This window comes from Zingiber officinale, chromosome 2A, assembly GCF_018446385.1.
Source record: "Zingiber officinale cultivar Zhangliang chromosome 2A, Zo_v1.1, whole genome shotgun sequence".
In the NCBI taxonomy this organism is placed as follows: domain Eukaryota; kingdom Viridiplantae; phylum Streptophyta; class Magnoliopsida; order Zingiberales; family Zingiberaceae; genus Zingiber; species Zingiber officinale.
This window is the reverse complement of record NC_055988.1, coordinates 41,266,309-41,272,012: the sequence shown is the minus strand read 5'-3', so window position 1 is coordinate 41,272,012 and position 5,704 is coordinate 41,266,309.

Genomic DNA, 5,704 nt, shown 5'->3' with positions numbered 1-5,704 from the left:
GTTGCCCCTCCTGCTGCTCCTCTAACTCATCCAGCTTTTTCCTTTATCTGTGGTACAAGGAAAGTAAGCTATGAGCACTCATGGCTCAATAAGTTTCTTTCCTACTCACTAAAACCAACAATCAGCACATGATCAAGAATGCATCAACAAGTCATAATCTAAACTAATCATGGCATAACATAGCATTCTATTTAAGCATATCATGCATCATAATATAATCTCAACTAGTCATAGCATATCAAGCATCACCATGGCCGAAACATATACATAGTGCATTGCATAAAACATAGCTAGACATGGCATAACAACAAGTATCATGGTATATCAAAGCATGGCCGAAACATGTATATCAAAGCATCATACTATGGCTGAAACATGTACATCAAGGCATCATCATATCCATGGCCGAAATCTATATATCAAGCATCAACAAATCAATGGCCGAAACATGTCTATAAGGTATAGCATGAACATAACGTAATCATACCTTATCATGGCATATCATAATCAAGAGCATAACATGAAACATAGCATAATCATAAGGTGTATGCAATATGATTTTGGAAAACATATATCCGAAAAACATGTGTATGTCTCATGATCTTTTAAACCATTTTCTTTTACATATATACTTGAAAATAATATCAACATATTTAGGGCCCCGGCTTGTACCATACATACATAACATAGATGCGCGCGTCCTAAGTATATCCAAGGTAGCAAGTCTTGAATCATACTAGGAACTAGGTCAAGATCACAAAGCATGGCCTAGGGGCGTATTTAAAGAGTCCATCCCTTATTAGCCCAGATCACAAAGCAAGACTTAGCCTAGATCACACAGCAAGGCTTAGGGGTGTACTAAGGAGCCCATCCCTTATTAGCCCAGATCACAAAGCAAGGCTTGGCCTAGATCACAAAGCAAGGCCTAGGGACTGATTAGGAGTCCACCCTTGGTACAAGCCACTCACATATAAAGTAAAATACATGTCATACATATCATGTATCATAAAAGCATGCATCACTTAGGCACACATCATATCATAAAAGTATGCATCACTTAGGCATACATCATGTCATAAAAGTATGCATCACTTAGGCATACATCATGTCATAAAGGTATGCATCACTTAGGCATACATCATATCATAAAGGTATGCATCACTTAGGCATACATCATGTCATATCAATATGCATCACTTAGGCATAGATCATAAAAACATGCATATCTTAAGCATAAAGAATATCATCAAGCATGCATGATTTAACCACATATCATATCATGGAAGCATGCATATTTTAAGCACTAAACATAGCATCAAGCATGCATAATTTAACCACATATCATAACATAAGCATGCATAATTTAAGCACAAAGCATATCATATCATAAAAGCATGCATATCATATCATAAGTCATAAATCACAAGCATACATATCAAGCATAAGGGTGTATCTTGTGATTGTCCTATCATAGGAAACATGGTATCATATTTATCTTGGTTTTAAGCTTCCTAAACCCTTGTGGCCGAAACCCTTTAGAGCTCAATTTAGGTTAAACACAACATCCAAGCATGTGGCACCTAAATTATCATCATAATATTTTCATAGGAAGCATTATAAACATGATTAACTTAGTTTCTAAGTTCCTCAAGTCCCTAATTTCATATGGCCGAAACCTTAAGGTGTGGAACAAGGTTCCATATGACATAAAAGCACGGACAACTTTAAATCATATTTATAACATTTTTACCAAGGAACAAGATAAACACATTTGACACATTTAAATTAGTTCCTAAGTTCTTTAAGCCCTTAACATATGTCATGGCCGAAATTTAACAAGTTCTCATTAGGGCTACAAACAAGCATACAAGCATGTGAACTTGGACTAACATTATGTATAAATTCATACAAGGCATCATCCAATAGTTATGGCCGAAACAAACCCTAGCATCATTTTAGGTCATAAAACAACATATAGCATTTGAACCCTGGCTTTCTACTTATCATATTTCATGTAGAGTGACATGAGCATATTTAATTTAAGTCCTAGGGTTTCTAGGGCATCTAAACCTTCATGGCCGAGACTTACAATGGTCCATTTAGGTCATGGAAAAATCATACAAGCATGTGACACAATCAATAGGTTATCATATTTTCATAAGAAGCATTTTAACACCTTTGGTTTAAATTCTAGGGCCTCTAGGTCATTTAAATCCTTTTTGGCAGAAACTCATCAGTGTTTAAACTTGCTTCAAGTAACATAAAAACATATGAAGTCATACAAGTTTCATAGCATGTGTAAAGACAAGCATAATGAGCATACATATGAATTGTGTCTTAGGCTTTCTAGGTTTCTTTTTCTCTTTTTCTTTTATTTTTTTCTCATGGCCGAAACCTACCATTCTTTAGCTAGGTTTTTAAGTGGCCTAAAGCATGAAAAACCTAAGTAAATTTCATGGTAAAATTTACTAAGAAACATATATATAAATTTGGTTCATGAACAAACTTGGACTCTTGTGATCATACATGTCATATGTCATATAACCAATTTTTCTACACTCTAATCAAGCATGAGGGCATTAGACAAATTTCATATCTAAACATCACAGAGGTATTGAGCATATTAAAGTTTTGTTTAAGCTTTTCTAAGCTATTCATCTCCTCATGGCCGAAAACCCTAAGAAAGAGCTCATGAAGTTCTAGCAATATTCAAACATACAACTCTTTTAAGATATTTGTATTCTATCACATGAGCATGTTTATTTAAATTTAAGGGTCTTCCTAACCCTAAACCCTTTCTTGGCCGAAACATATGAGTGGGTTTTCTTTTAGTTTAAATATCTTCTAAGCAAGAAAACTAATACATGATCCTTAATATTTCATAGGAAGAACCTTGTACTAGTTGGGTAAAACAATAAATCTCCCTAGCCTCTAAAAAATATTTTTTGGCCGAAATTCTAGGGTTAAGTACTTCTCTGATCAAGCATCATATAGGTATAAAAACATGAAGAAGAACCCTTTTCCATGGCATAGAAAATCTATCATGTAGTGAAGACTAGTTAAACATCACTAGATTTTTGAAAGCTCTTCTTAGCCGAATTTTCTCAAACTTGTTTCTAGGTTTTAAAATCTTCATAAAATCTGAAAAAAACATAAAAGCCTTGTACCACAGGTGAGGGGAAGCTTACATCCTTTTTCGCTTGTGGATCTAAGGTATGGTGAAGAAGAAGTAACCTCTTCTTTTAGTTCCTTTCCCTTGAATTCCCTTGCTTAGTCCTCCTTGTATCTTAGGCTTCTTAGGGGAAAAACCTTGGCTTTGGAGCTGAAGATGGAGGAGAGGGGACTGTGGTTTCGGTGAGGGAGAGGAAGAATGAGAGAAAATGAGAGAAAATAGAATTTTCCCTTTACATATTCTCTTTTATGTTAAGGGGGAAGAGGTAGCAAACTTAGTTTTTGCTTTCCTTCTCCCTTAGCCTTTTTTTTTCTATTTTATTTTTATTTTTATTTATTTATTTATCCCCATCATTCATGGTGAAATAAGGGGGAATGAATCCCCTTAATGGTCTCTTTTATTTTCGGCAAGAGAAGAGAGAAAGAGGGAGAGGAAGGGAGGAAGGCAAATTGTCTTTCTCTTGTTCTTTACTTGTTTTCTTTTGGCTATCTTTTATTCTCACCTTTATCATGAGTTTCCCTCCTTTGCTATCAATATCTTCTCTCTATCCCAACTGGTTATTACCCATTAACTCTATGAAATATAATATAAGAGGTTCAAGGTTCAATCCTTGACCATCACTTCTTTTTATTTCATTTTATTTCTTTTTACTTCAACTCACTTCTTATTATTTTTCTAAGGCAAAATTCATCATTCTCATATTTATTCTTAAAAGCTTAGTGGGTGTTACATGGATGGACTTATCTATAAGGGTCACTTGGTAGCTAAAGGTTTCAAGCAAATTCATGGTATTGACTATGATGAAACCTTTTCTCCAGTAGCGATGTTTAAGTCCATTCGGATCATGCTTGCTATTGCAGCATACCATGACTATGAGATATGGTAGATGGATGTCAAAATCGCGTTTCTGAATGGAAACCTGCTCGAGGATGTGTACATGACACAACCTGAGGGTTTTGTAGATCCACAGCATACTAGCAGATTATGCAAGCTACATAGGTCCATTTATGGACTAAAGCAAGCTTCTCGGAGCTAGAATCTTCGATTCGATGATGCAATCAAACAGTTTGGTTTCATCAAGAACGAAGATGAGCCTTGTGTCTACGAGAAGGTTGTAGGGGATATAGTTGTCTTCCTCATATTGTATGTGGATGACATACTACTCATTGGGAAGGACATCCCTTTGCTACAGTCTGTAAAGACTTGGCTAGGGACATATTTCTCAATGAAGGACTTAGGTGAGGCATCTCGCATTCTTGGGATATAGATCTATAGAGATAGATCTAAGAGATTGCTTGGCCTAAGTCAGAGTACATATATTGACAAGGTACTCCTACGGTTTGTCATGCAGAACTCCAAGAAGGGATTTCTGCCGATGTCACATGGCGTGAGTCTTTCGAAGACTCAAGGTCCCTCTTCTAGTGAGGAGAGAGACTACATGGATCATATCCCTTATACCTCATCCATAGGATCTATCATATACGTCATGCTATGTACTCGACCTGATGTCTCGTATGGTTTGAGATGACGAGCAGAAACCAGTCAGATCCAGGTGAAAGTCACTAGATAGCGGTCAAGAATATTCTTAAGTACTTAAGAAGGATTAAAGAATATTTCTTGATATATAGAGGCAATGATGAGCTAGCTGTAAAGGGTTACAGTGATGTTAGCTTCCAGACCGACCAGGATGATTATCGATCGCAGTCAGGGTTCGTATTTTGCATTAATGGTGGTGCTGTGAGCTGGAAGAGTTCGAAACAGGACACAGTATTTGATTCTACGACAGAGGTCGAGTACATTGCTGCATCAGAGGCAGTAAAGGAGGCAGTTTGGATCCGCAAGTTCATCACTGAACTTGGGGTGGTTTCCAGTATTGTTGACCCTATTGAGCTCTATTGTGACAACAATGGAGCTATAGCACAGGCGAAGGAACCTCGCTCACACTAGCGGACTAAACACATACTACGGCGCTTCCATCTGATTCGAGAGATTATCGAGAGAGGAGATGTGAAGATATGTAGAGTACCTACAGAGGCTAACATCGCAGATCCCTTGACCAAGGCTTTGGCACAGAGGAAGCACGATGGCAACACTAGGTCATTGGGGCTCAGAGCTTGCACTGATTGACACTAGTGCTAGTGGGAGATTGTTAGTTAGAGCCCCAGAGACAATCATTTGATGATTGTATTATGGAATTATTGTATCATATTCTTATATAAATAAAGGCATTTATTTTGGTTATTATACTTACTTGTATTGGTGCCAAATAAACTAAGTATAATAGCGTCCTTGAGTAGAAGGTTCTCACCTATATCAATCGGTTAGTTGAACCGATAGTGAGATGACATACGGAACACTACTCTTAATCATTCTTAGTCGAGTATTAACATTCAGGGACAATGTTAATGCAATAAGACTAGCATGCAGATCAACTCGATGACTTGATCTCACAAGTCATGGATATAGAGATATCAAGTTGACACATGGGTATGCATTGGAGAATGTATACTGAATTACCCGCCATGAGAAAGT